The 13,602-nt window shown below is 44.6% G+C and overlaps 1 protein-coding gene across 2 annotated transcripts in view; it reads left to right on the forward strand.

Annotated features, from left to right (window-relative positions):
• Positions 1–12,555: 12,555 nt before the first annotated feature.
• pcdh11 (protocadherin 11) overlaps positions 12,556–13,602 on the forward strand; it is a 136,741-nt gene continuing 135,694 nt past the window's right edge. For both annotated transcript variants that reach the window (XM_055512283.1, XM_029165835.3), the window contains exon 1: positions 12,556–12,771. The gene's annotated coding sequence lies outside the window, so the exon portion shown is untranslated. The remainder of the gene's footprint in view (positions 12,772–13,602) is intronic.

The raw sequence follows: 13,602 nt of genomic DNA on the forward strand, positions 1-13,602 counted from the left end.
CCACACAACAAGAGATCCTGAGGTCTGCAAAGGATCGGGCAGCAAACCACTGCCCGGCGCTTTACTCGTCGCATGTTAAATCAACAATCAGCCAGTCGTCAGGTAAATACAGCTGTTAACATTATTAGCTTTACATGCAACATAATCCTAATATTTCACATGCACTAATGGAGGTTTGGAGCTCATGTAAAGCTATGCAAACAGTATATTTGTTTATCGCCATGGAGACACTGTATTTATAGATATACAGTATTCTGTAGTCAGCTCTCCTGTGTTTGGACCTAATTTAAAATAAAATGCAGTGCAACTACTTGGTCATTTGTAATAATGATCCAGCCATGGGGGGAAGTCATTACCTCGATGACTAATTCGATTTGATTTTAAAATTAGATGCAATGTAAATTTAATTAGACCAAATCCTAACAAAGTCACTAATTGCTATACTGTAAATAGTCATCACTGTGGTTGCACTGTTGTCATGGAGGCCTCTGCGCGGAGCTCAGCCTCTAATTTGATGATGATGATGACGACGACCGGGCATTACAGCGATGAACTGGCTCCAAGTTCGTTTAATAAAAAATCCTTTTCAAAACGCTCCCTCACCACCAGGATGGGAGCATTAGGCAGTAAATGGATGCTTCAAATGACTGGCAGCTGACCCCCCGCAGCATTAACGTGAGTAATGAGTGGCAACAGCCACAGTAATGGCATGTTGACATCCAAGGTGGGAACCGTAGCCGAGGTCGGGCCGGACGGTTCGGCCTCTGCAGCACCGCCGCCGCCCAAGCAACAATTAGACATGTCCGTCTTTGATAATTCATCAGCTGCTGACATGAAACATTAATTCCCTTTGTCAATTTTAATTAGTCATCTCTCCTAGTGCGAGCGGCTCTGATATTACCGTATGTCTCTTTTATTAATTCACATACGTTCTTCTGATGTCAGCATATAAAATCTTGACAGGGGAGTCTTGTTTCAATTGGGAATAAGTCAGATGGTTATTAAAGGAGATCATTTATATTGTCAAGTGGTAAGTAATGTTAATTCAGCATTTAGTACGTACTTATGGAAGCTTTTTTATGTTGAAAGTTCTGTTCTGTAGCGCTCTAGTGGCAGACTCGCATCTAAGAGGAGATTACTGGGGGATAATGTAGCGCCGGCTCAGAGCGGCGCTCGCCATCAGATGCAGTCAGGGAAGGCCATTTCTGAAGACATTCTGCTCACCTTAAAAAGAAAAGAATGATGGCATCTCCAAGGGCTTGACTCCTCAACGTAGCCCTCCAAACTGATGACACAGTAATCTGTGGAAAACCCCGCACCTCAGCATTTCTCTCCGTGGAACTTGAATTTGACAGTAGCCTTTTGCAGTGTGACAAGGCGGCGGGGAGGGGTCCTTTAAAAGCTGCGAGCTGAAGGAAACCGAGGCCTCTCAGAGATGTAATCCATGGTGATCAATTAAATCATATGCTCATTTAATGGAATAATCCATGATCATTTGTAAAACACCAATATTGTAAATAATAGCAACAATAGGGTGGTGTTATGAAAATAAGTAATAGTATGTTAGTAAGTGAGGGTGTGTTGGGTTAATAACAAGTTAAGAGCATAATTAGCTAATTACTATTATTACGTCACTGGCTCATTATTTTAATAGTAATGTTATATTGGTAATTAGCAAAGTAATAACTAGGGTGGAAAAGTAGGTGTGAGATGCAAAAGTACAGAGTCATTTTTTCTGCACGACAACAAAACATTACACCAACGGCATGAAGAATATGAAATGCTACTTAAGAGAAGGTAAAGAGCTGCATTTCTCCCCTTCTTTATTATTCATGTATTGGCTCACAACAGCAAAAGTTCAAGATAAAAGCATAGCACAGGGCATTTAAAGGAGTAATAGATGGGTAAACGTGATTATTACCTAAATAACCCTTTAATCACTTGTTATTACAGCGCTATTAGCCAGCTTTTACCTCAGGGTTAGAGGCGAGGAGGGCTGCTCTCCACCTGGTCTCTCTCTGTGTTCAGTGTTATGACCGTTGCGCTGATTTGCACAAAGACCTCACGTTCGGCCTTTTCCATGTAATCGCTCCTTCAGAATGATTAACAAAACGTGCTGAGCTGAGATTTCAAAAGGCGTCACGGCGATCCAGCGCGTCGACTTCCACCGGATTATTTTGTCCCGGCGTCCGCCGCGATTGTCGCTCCTCCGTCTCCGTGCAGGTTTTAATCGCAGAATTCCGCTGTCGCGTGCGAGGGAGTCGCACAACAAACAGATCAATGTGAGGCGTGTGCCGGCGCTAAAGTTTCTACTCTCCTTCACAGCCACTGCCGGGATAAGATGGCTGACGGCAACAGCTATACAATCTTCAAGTACAAATACAGCTAAGCCGCTAAGCTGATGATTGGTGTGGCAACACAGTATGTAAGCAAATGACTTTGAGGAGGAGTCGAGGGCCCTGCTGATTTCTCAATTATGCTTCCTCCTCAGGCTTGGGAGAGACAAAAAAACCAAGCTGCATCATTGACAGTCAACCAGGCCAGACCGAGCTCCTGCCCTGAGGTATTGTGGTCCAGCAGCACAGGGTAATAGGGCTTCTTGCATGGGAGGGAGGCTCCGGCTGCGGCGGCATCACGGAGAGCAAGGTTACACGCTGATTGACGCGTGCGGAGGAACTGTTTGCGTTTCGCGGCGCAGGAGATGGAACGGATGTAATATGCACAAATACGCATCGCGCGGCCCACGGGGTAAATGCTGGAGGTGCTGCAGACACAAAGGAAGGAACCTATAAAACATTCAATTACCACAGTGAATACTTTAGATAGCGGGGGTGGGGGCATACAAATATGGTCATTCTTATATTTTAATTTCTTCTTTAAAATTCATCACACCTCTGCCTAACAAAGGCATATGTGGTGGGAACAGACAGGAATTTCAAGTAATGTTTTAAACATGCAGACACACTGTAATAAACATCAGCATTTGCATTTATACTGTGGTGATAAGTAGGTTAGCCTAGAATAGGAATACATCCTCTGCGGTGCACCATTGTTGTTAAATACTTAATAGTACTGCCAGTATCTTCAAGGAGCACCTGTCCTGTTGTTTTGTTAGTCTGATTAGAGTGTGAAGGAGCTGTAGGGGGAACAGAATCAATGACGAGCTCCGTTTTAAGTCAACGCTGCGTGAACATACTTTAGAAATGGCATATTTGTTTCTACAGAAAAATGGCCCTGCGCGTGTTTATTCCAGCCATTATCTCACCTGCTACTAATCTACGCCGGCACAGTAAGTGAGCAAATCTGCTCGGCAATTACAGTCCTGAAAAATCATCGATCCCAATTGATCGGCGCCGAAAATAATGACGCCTCGTGGCGGCAAACATGTCGGCGGCGTTTCGCCTGTCGGGGGCGACGGGGAAATGTTCCTGGGTTCTGGTCCGGCTGCAGCAAATGAACGGCCGCTGTCGGTCGTTATTACCACAATAAAGCATTCACACTACCCAGGGATGCACGCGCTGCTGGCAACACCCTAGAACCGTATTCAAGTCTAATTACATGCATGTGCGTATTCTGGGATGGGGACAACTCCGCAGCTATGAATAAACCAATTAACAGAGTCATCCCTTCCTCAGGTGCCTCCTGCATGGATGAAACATTTCAGCGGGAGACGATGGAGAGGCTCAGCTAAAAGCCGGGCGCTTTGAGCTGAAGTTTGAGCTTCATATTACATTTTTAAGTCCCCGCAGTAAAAGCAAGATTCGCCGCTGCCGCGTGTTTGTTGACGTTCAACTCCCCCCCCCACAATGCAGCGCGAATGTGATTTTACACACACCGAACAAAAACAAAGTGGAGAAATGAGGCTGTTCAACCTTGGGAGCAAGCGCTTTGCCAGACAGCGCCGTTAAAAGCGGCGGCATCTGGGTTAAGAACACTCGTGCGAACGTGTAACAGTCGGACCGGAACCCGGCTCGCTCTAATCAGACGCTTCTCTTCGCCGCCGCGGCGCTGCCTGTTTAAGCGGGCGCAGACGCGTATTTGTAGCTATTCAGGGGATCAAAATACCGCTGAAACGCACAAGGATGCAGAAAGCCGGAATGCACCATTCAAACGCGCGGTGGAAAGTACCTGTCATTCTCCCTCTGTGAAGGTGTGGGAGTTCTCTCCCTCCCCGCCGAGCTCTTGTCTATTTTCAGTGATATGGTTTCCAAGCCGGCAATCACATAATTAAGGCCCTTCATCATATTTATTCATCCTCAAAGGTTTCTGACAACCTACAACTGTTTTCCACCCCCACTGCTAAACCTTGTATAAACACGAATACCCTTGGCAGTATATTGATAATTTGATGCATTTTGTCTTCAGCTTTACAGGAGGGAAAACACTCACCCGCGCTGTATTGTATAATGACGCCGCTAATAAATATATGAGTCAAGTTTTCCTTTTATTCCGCCTTTGACATCTGGGCATGACAAGCCTCACCTATTCTTAACCCGATTGCTCAGCAAGCAGAGCCGGCCTCTCTGACAGCCAGTGCAGCTGGGAAAGGGTTTCGGAGCAAGACAAGCCCTGAATCATTAATATAGAATTCCAGTATCCCATCAGAGTCATACACTATCATTGTGCGTATTGTTAAAAACTTTATAAGCCGGTTACAGTTGTCTTAGGCCGCCTTAAGAGCTTTCAGGGAGCGATTGCGACCCAGGCCTCCCAGTCGCCCGGTGTCCGTCCCATGCCCCTCGCGTCTCTAATATTGAAGCGGCTTTTCAATAGACTGGCTGCGAGCCGTTGGAATCTGTGCATCTTTTATGCGCGCGTGCGGCGAAAACAGTGGGTAAAAGGTGTCTGGCGTCCATTTTAGGCCAGTTTGAGGCAGAAACGGGGGTGTTTTATTGATAAAGCGAGCGGGTGGAGGTGAAATCTACAGGTAAATGGTTTTAGGGAAGGCGCACGTAAACGCTCCCTCTCTTCCTCTTCGCTTGTCCTTTCGGTTACTTATGAAAATGTGACTGTTCAGCTGTCCATCATCATCACCGGGGCGATAACGACATACTTCATGGGTCCCCGCTGGGAGATTGTTGTTGGACATTTGCACATGTATGATGGCACTATAGCGTCTCAATGTCTTGCACAAGGACACCTTGACATCCAGCCAGGAGTTGAACCGACTGTGGTTCACTGGCAACCTCTGTACCAACTGCTCTTCATCATCATCATCATCATACTTCCCAGAGTGTGAAAATGATCGTAGTGTCCACACGTTTACGCCAGATCTTGTTCCATAACAAACTAACCTCTCTTAATCCTTCAGGCTTTACTCTTAGATGAGCAGAAGCATTTGTCTCCACCAACAGCAGCCCTCCCACCAAATTAACTAGTGTGGGATTCTGTTCAATTAAAGCTAAAAAGCCGCCAAATACAGAAACAATTAAGACCAAATGAGAACGAGATGTGTAAAGCAGCACAATGAGTGAACACAAAGCGGGATGAAACAAAGGCCCGTATGCAAATATCAGCAGGAATCAGTCGGTTCTAAACTATACTAACTTTTCCCATTAGACACTTTTCATTACAAATCAAACAATTACAAAACAAACAAAGCGTCTCGAGATAAATTAATAGTTATTAATAAAAAATATTTCAAAACAGAAATTAATCAACAGGGACTGAAGGCGATTATTACACATCAAATACAATCCAGTGATTATTAAGACAATGTAAACCTACAAATATCTAACTACACAATATAGTAGAGATCGCTGAATCCTCTGATTAATGCAAAGGCCACATCTGTGAACATCTTTGAAAATACAACAGATGTATTGTGGTTTTTTTTGCATCCAGTACATACAGTTATTTAAATTTAAATAGTAAGTAGTGGCAACAAAAAAGGAACCTCATCTGAACTTCATATAATCCCATTAGTGACTACAGTATGTTGCCTTATTCAAAAATCTGCATGTGAAAATTATTTCTGGGAATCATGGTCATCGTACAGGAGATGACTATTGTAAAGGTGCTTGTCCAATAAAACGTCAGGAGCTGAGACGCTTTTGTGGGGCTGTAAACTAAACGCCGCACTTCAATCATGTGTAAAGCCATCAGAGGAAAGGCCTCATTTATATGGTCTATTGTAAACAAATTAAAACCCAAAGAGCAAGTTTGATATAATTAGTCTGATTAGATCACAGGAAAATGCTGCACACATAGCCCTAATGACTGCTGGGTAAATGACTAAATAAATATGCACGTTTCAAAACGAGATTGGGTTCACTTCCAGTTTTCTAGTGTGGTGCGCCGCGGTTCTGGTGCCTAGGCAGCCTGCCAGCGCAAACTCATGAGGGTGTTGTGTCATTAACAAACAAGCCCCACACAGCTCCATTCTTTGCCTCCTACAATTTAAAACACAAGATGGGAGCGCGTGCCAATGACAGAGCGGGGAGCGATGCCAGGAACTGCACGATGTGGGGGACGTGCTAATGATGAGCGGTCCCTCCTAAAGCAAGCAGCTGGAGCAGGAAGCAGGAAGCAGGCAGGGACGAGGGGAGGAGAGGGCGTGGCTCCGGGCCCGGGGACGGAGGACTGCTGTCAATCCACCCACCTTTCATCCAGGTCCAGGTTTATGAGACTGGGGAATACTTTTTTTTTTTTAAACAATATTAAATTATTTCCCTTGTATGATTTTTGAGTTAGAAGCTGAAATATAGCAGCAGCTCCCTGACCCCAGGCCACTTACTGTTTGTTCAGTCACCTCCCCCTCTCTCTGCTATTTGAGACAATTACCTGAGGACCAACGCGGTTGTGGACTGTCAGGAACGAGGCACGAACGCACTCAAAGGAGTGACGGCGGCGCCGCTCGAGTTCCGCCCGCTTCGGGTGTGAGTGTCACTTCCGCAGCGTCTCTGTGGGGCCAAGGTCACGACTGAGCGGCCCACTCTGAAAGGCAGATTTTCTCTCATCTCATAGGCCAGTCAGGAGCAGATTTACTTTGATGTTTAAGGTCACTGTTTTGCTGCATCGCCCAGTTCCTTGTGAATCTGTCTCACACCAAAGCACCTTGACATTATCCTTCACAGCACCTTGATGAAGTTGGGGAGTGATTTTTCCCTCCGCGGTGACTGTCCGGGTTCAGCGGCAGAGCAGCTCCGCGTGTCAGAAACACAGCGTCGTAGATGTGTACATACGTTAAACACCGTGAGTGTGCGACGGTCACGAGTCATGACGGAGTTTTTAAAAAGGAGAAAATCCTTAACGCTACTTTTTAACCTGCAACTCTCAGTGACTTTCACATTCTTGTGTGCTGCATGTGTGGACAGAATACCTGACATTCACAAACTCTGCGTCTGGAACAGAAGGTCGTTACTATTTAGCACCGAAGCACTTTTTATTATTGAGATTGAAATCTTTATAAAGAAGTCTTGTGTAAACATTTTTTTTTCTGTTAACAGGCCGCAGGGAACGCGTCAGAGTGGGAAGGTTTCAAGTTTACTTCATGTCCCTAGAAAATCTCTGTCATATTGAAGTAATACAAATTATCACAGAAGGCTCAGCTTGACACCAGCAGACCAATAATGTGTCTGCTGAATTTATTACCTTGATAAAGTTCTCCAGTTATAACATTATCTGTAAAGATCTGTACGGCTTCTTGGTGAATCAATTCAGTGTCATTAAAAGTCACTCTGCTTGTTACTGTGAGATGCCTCCTAATATTGCACTTTAAAAGTCAATTACACAATCAATAAGGAGAAGATGATTTAAACAGGATATTAAGAAAGATAAGATGCCACTCTGTCGATATTATTAACAGCAATTCTAGCTCTGTCCCCAAGGAAACATTGTTCAGTGAATTCAAATGTTTCTCTTCAACTGGCAAAACATGTGTCCAAACCAGGTGTGTGTGTGTGTGTGTGTGTGTGTGTGTGTGTGTGTGTGTGTGTGTGTGTGTGTGCGCGCGCCTTGGCATTGGCGGTGATTATCACCGACGTTCATGTAACCGCTGAAGTTGGACGTCTTCCTGAGCATCAAGTTTAATTAGTTGCCTGGTCTGGAGGTGAGAATGAACTTGTGTTTAAGAGGAAGGGAGTTACAGTGACACGCTCCTTGATCCCGGGCCCCGGTCATCACCTGGGGGAGTCCCGTTCTAAGACACAGAAGGTGAGAGAGTGCACTGATTGCCCTCCAGAGAATCGTAGCAGGCTGCCGAGGACCTGACATCTTGTTATGGCTCAGTGGCTCACGGTAAAAATGAGTGGCTGCCCACACTTGAGAGGGAATTTCAGAATAGGACCCTGGCTATCTAACAAGCCAATCACAAAAGCCAATTAGGACCAGGGCGTTGCTTGAGGGATACAGAGATTCCAGGGCTTGGAGAAGCTATTCTAGCTTTGGCCCAAGTCTCTAACCTGGAGGAGAATCTCAGTGTTGTCTGAAGGGGAGCAAACCCGGAGCCTGGATCAATCTCACCGCTGGGCCCATCAGATTTCCCTTGGTCCAGCGCGCATGGGCTGAATGCAGCATTACTTCACTTACAGTAACTTAGTAGTTAGTCAACTTCTAGAAGCTCGTCAACAGTTTCTACAATATTCTCCATAGCTGCATGGTTTGTATTTCAGTGGTTATATTTAACTCTATAAAAGCCTGTGTCCTTGCGCTGTGGCATATTTTTATCACCTTTTGTGTCTCTTCAACTAAATCCTTGTGATAATTGGAAAGAGCTGGTAAAACGTGTTATTTCAGTTTCTAAAGAAAAACAGATTAAAGTTGATTTGTACTTTGTTGTGTAAATGATTAAAAATGTACTTTACAATTTGAAATGAATCATCTAAACCATCACTGATGAATTAGGCAAGTTTAGAAGATCGCCAGAATGCTTCTATAAAGTTACTTGAATATCAATAAATTCCAACAATGGAATTGACGCACATGGAACCAGCGAGAGAGAGAGAGAGAGAGAGAGAGAGAGAGAGAAAGACAGAGAGAGAAAGACAGAGAGAGAGAGAGGGAGAGAGAGAGAGAGAGAGGAAAATTAAACCACTGTCCATTCAACGCATTCACCCTGAGCAGAAATGACTGAGGCTGTTGATGAGCTGCGCTGACGAACGCCGGCTCTTGCTCGTCCACTCGGCGTCCTCCGTTTCCCTTATCACACCGGTTGCTGCGTCTTCTCAGCACCCAGCTATTCACTTCCTCCCAGCGGCTCCTAATTCCTAATCAGTGGCTGTGTGTACATATGGAGGCAGTTCCTGTGTCATTTGCCAGACTGTTTGTCAGCATGTCGCCCCAGTGTTTATGCTGTTGCCAGCCAGTTATCCGCTTTTTTTGGTCCGCGGTACCTGGTGCCACTCAGCCTTCAGCCCGACTTAGCTTTACTTTGGCTCGGAGTCTGCTTGGTGCTGATTGTGACCTTGAACATGGACCCAGTTAAACGAATCGCCCCTGCCAGTGTATGCACCTCAACTCAATCACCTGCAGCTCAAGACCTGTTACAGAAACCGAACAAAGTGAGATCAGCACCATCGTTTTTATTCACTTACTTTTCTAATCATTTTCTGCAAATGTTGAAATTTCAGTCTGACAGTCTATGATTTAAAATATTCTACAGTAATATTCTTCCAGTGATACATTTACAGTATGTTTTGATCCTTTGCCGGGAACTCTGCATTTTAAGGCACCTTTCTTTATTTGTTGTAACATAGAAGAACAGAACGCTGTGATGAAGACATTAGAAGAACTGAGTCATTTTTAAATTTCCACTATTGAAGTTTTAACTGACGTCTCCACTTCAGAATCACCTGAACCGAGCAGATGCACGAGCTCGAGGCCTTTTCGATTGATCCCACAGCATATTATCCCCATTCCAGTGAGTGGATTATCCAAAATGTTGTTGTTGAACATGAAAGCAACTCAATCCTATTGCTTATGCACCAACACCTACTTAGCAAAAAAACTCTGCTAAAGCCTTTGCCATCGTTGGATCCTAAGGATCTTAGCAGCATTAGACTAAGAAGCACCACAAAAGAAGCACTCCCACCTACACAGTGGGAAAAAAAACATTAGGCACATGTTAGAAATCCACTGCACGTCTGCAAAAGGCGTGTCTGCAGGATTCAACAGAAGAATTCAAGGTGATGTTAATTAGTAATGACGGTATAGTATTATAATCTATGATCAGCAGAGAGAAATGAGCACACGACTAAACCGAGGGACAAACTGAAAGCTGAGCCGTGGAGGCCAATTTATCTGCAACTTCAGCTGAACCAACAGAAGTTTGTCCACGAGGACAAACAACGGGGACGAACGCTTCGCCGTTTTTCTCCTTCACAGCTCATTTGCGCTTCATTACGGCGGCCGCTCGCCAGCACACGGGACACAGACGGTGAAGAGCCGCGGGAGGAAAGTTTGAGCGTCTCGCCTTGTGGCCGGTCCACGCGGGGGAGGAAGGGGGTCGGGGGGGGGGGGGGGGGGGGGGCGTCGCTCACCAGCTCTGGAACCCCATCGAAACCCGTCACGTTCTCTTAATGCGTGAGCTGTGAATTGAGAACACCTGCGCCGGGATCATTAGCTTAGCGAGCGCTTATTCACACGCGTGCGCCCAAAAAAACAAGTAGGTGTGAAGCCAGCGAACACTACAAAAGTTGACGCTGTCATTTGCTTCAGCACTGATGCAAGTGGAACTCAGAGGAACTGTAACAGACTGTTTTATTGAAGGATAATGTTAGTTACAGATTCTAATCTGCCTTTTTTGTGCAAAATAAAGGAACAACGTAGTTTTTCTATGAATATGTTTCTGAAAGCAGTGGACATGTCAGCGTCTACAAAGTATCAGGGTTTGTGTCAAACTACGTAACTAAACAGACAGGACTGTGTGGAAACTGCTGCAGGGCCCATTAGGTTTCAGTTTGCCCAGTTAAACGACTGGTGTGGGACACGTTGGCTCGGAGCAGGGGCTGAAAGTGGCGGCAGGTCATTTTCAACCACCTTTTTCCAGGCGTTGCTAATGTCTGCAGATTGTATAAGAGCATCGAGGAGCATTTATCTATACCTCACACATTTGCTCCCGTGAAAAGATTATCAGAAGCAGACATCACGCAACACAAAGCAGGTGTAGAAATCCAAAGCTTGTCTTCACTGTCACTGCCAAGTAAACATCAATTAGCGAACTCCGGCTTCCTCCCACAGTCTAAACACATGCAATTATGTTGACTGGGGAGTCCAAACTGTCCGTAGGTGTGAGCGCTTGTCTGTGTGTGGCCCTGTGATTGACTGGCGACCTGTCCAGGGGGAAGTCCGCCTCTCACCCGACGCTCAGCTGAGAGGATGCTCACAAGCCAAACGCCAGATGATATGAAAAGCCACTTCACATTTAGAGCGGGAGCTTTAGAGAGAGAGAGAGCATTTATACAAATCTACTTAAAAAAATGAACTCTGCCTTATCTGCTTTGACGATTGAAAATGTCATTGAGACGACTTACAGTCAAAAGCGAGGACAGATGCTGCGATGAAGTGGAGATTTGGAATATAGCAGCGTGGTTCAAGAACCCACTAGACCAAACACAACAACTGAACTGGATCCTCGCAGAAAGATGATCTGGGACAAAAAAGACACAAATCTACAACTGAGCCAAAACCTAAAACCAAGACATTTACTGTAATAGACATTGTAAATTTAGCTTTAATTAAACTTTTGATTAATCTAGATCATTGATTTATCATGACCCTGCATAATAGGAGTTTAAAGGGTTTTATTTTAATGAATAAAGATAAACAGACAATGTATAATTCATGACCCTATAGGGAATCTCAGGTTATCTCCACTTTATTAGATATCTTTGATTAAAAACATGTAGTTGTACATACTTTTATATGTATCTTTTCCAGCTAATAGGTAAATCTGAGCTTGAAGGAGTGGAGCTGCAGGTGTTAGTGTTAGGAGATGATGATTACTACCCTTGGATATATTTGTGCACACAAAACAAGTTCTTATTCGAACACTTATTTAAAGGTCATCAATGGGATGTTTTCCATTTGAAGGATTCAAAGGTGCACCTGTTTTGTCAAGCACACAATTAACTGGGCAGGCTTCAAAAGGACAGTGTCACTGCTTGTTCCACTGCAATGAAGGTTCTGTAATTTCAGTGTACTTGTGCAGTCCAGGGAAATGAAGGTTTCTCTTTCAGCTTTCAACAGGTTGCAGTCCCTCCTTTTAATCAATGATGCTCTCCGTTCTAATGTAAGCAGACAGTACAATAGGTAAAACACGAGGGGGTGAGAACTGCTCACATTTAATTGTACCTGCTTTGAATGTTATCACACAATTCAATAGCTGCAGTCTTTTGGGCCCATGGATGTGGATCTACTGCTCTTTACAGATGATTTATTTTGGATTTCAATAGCTAATTTCTAGTCAGAAAGTTGTGTCATTTCCGACTGTTTTTCCAACTTTAGTTTCTTTTACAGCCAAATGCGCAAAGGTAAGTGACAAGACACTGCATTCCCTCTAGCTGCTTCACAATAAGAGCTACCCAACTGCTTCAAAAACTTGAGACTTTTAATGTGAAGGAGTAAAAACAGGAAGTCAGTGGTTACGATTAGCATCCACGCTAAAAGTTTGACCGCAGCTCGTGAGCAACGTCTACATTTCAGGTGTAAGACTGTTTGTCAGTTAGCAGGTGTTGGCTCCGTATGGACGCATGAAGAACGGACCGGAACCGGTACCGGGGAACCCGCCCTGGATTTATTTACCCTGGAGGAAGCTAAAGTCACCTGCAGCAGGTAAGAGCCGTAAGCTTAACCTTGCTAATCGCCACTTTATTAGGAACAGTACAGTCTAATTCCGTCCAACATAGCAGCTCTGCCAGTGCTTGTTATTGTCTATAATCAAGTATAATTCATGTCCAAGCCGTCAGAAAGGTGACGGTCCAACTGAGAAATGGGGATGGTTCTGACGCTTTGGCCTCCTCCATTTTAAATCTGCTGCTCTTTCCAGGAGGCCCCATTAGAAATACTTAGCGTTAATTAATTGTATATCGTGTAAACAACGCTCTGCATTGTTTTACTGTATATATTTAGTTTTAATGGCATTGCGTGGGGATACTGTACTCCACTAAAACCGCCTGAGTGGAGATGAATTGACACATTAGTGCTAAGGCTCTTTAACAATTTGTCAAAGGAAATTAGAGCAACTGCTCTTTATGATGGCGCTGCATAGGAAAGTAACTGGGGGAGAATAATTCAGTCTCAATTCATTTTATGCTGAAGGCAGGTCAGGGTTGAATTGCACCATTTGGCTTTTGAAGCTAATGGCCATGCATATCTTGATTGCCTGAACAAAAGCGCAGGGTGGCCTTTATGGGCCCTGGAGGATGGGTGTGGGGGGGGGCGGGGGGCTTAGCCTGTAATGCTCATTGCTGGAGATGATCACTAACAGCTATAACCTTAAGGCACCATTACCACCAGCAGAAACCATCATTTGGTTATTACATTCAACAGTGGAGTCTAATGGCTGTGCTATTGTAGCCGTGCTACAATATGCCTTCTCACCAGAACATGCAATCGCTAACAAATTGAATACTTAGTGAATTAATAGGATCCAGGCTATTTAAA

The sequence above is a fragment of the Betta splendens genome, chromosome 10 (genome assembly GCF_900634795.4).
Source record: "Betta splendens chromosome 10, fBetSpl5.4, whole genome shotgun sequence".
NCBI classification, from domain to species: Eukaryota; Metazoa; Chordata; class Actinopteri; order Anabantiformes; family Osphronemidae; genus Betta; species Betta splendens.